This window comes from Mandrillus leucophaeus, unplaced genomic scaffold (assembly GCF_000951045.1).
Source record: "Mandrillus leucophaeus isolate KB7577 unplaced genomic scaffold, Mleu.le_1.0 Scaffold5, whole genome shotgun sequence".
In the NCBI taxonomy this organism is placed as follows: domain Eukaryota; kingdom Metazoa; phylum Chordata; class Mammalia; order Primates; family Cercopithecidae; genus Mandrillus; species Mandrillus leucophaeus.
This window is the reverse complement of record NW_012105364.1, coordinates 4,738,594-4,738,947: the sequence shown is the minus strand read 5'-3', so window position 1 is coordinate 4,738,947 and position 354 is coordinate 4,738,594.

Genomic DNA, 354 nt, shown 5'->3' with positions numbered 1-354 from the left:
AGATGTTTTGCTTATCTGACTGACTGAATGAACTAGGTGAAGTTGGTTGGAATAGAATTGCCCCATCCTGTCTAGGTTGACATTGCCACACATGTCAGCTAGGGGCTAGTGTGGAAGAGGAGCTCAAGAGGCTGGAATAAGATCTGATTCCTGGAGTAGTTAAGTGGGGCCACCAGGTGTGGGGAATGTAAGCAGGCTTAAGTAAATGGGTGGTCAATCTGGAGATCATCTTCCCAGAATAGAAATGGGAAATAGGGTGGATGGCAGGACCCCAGCTGGGATAGAAAACAAGGCCCAGATCCCAGAGGAGAGGGCTGGCAAGCACAAGATGAAGCAGCAGGGACTCTTATCTTG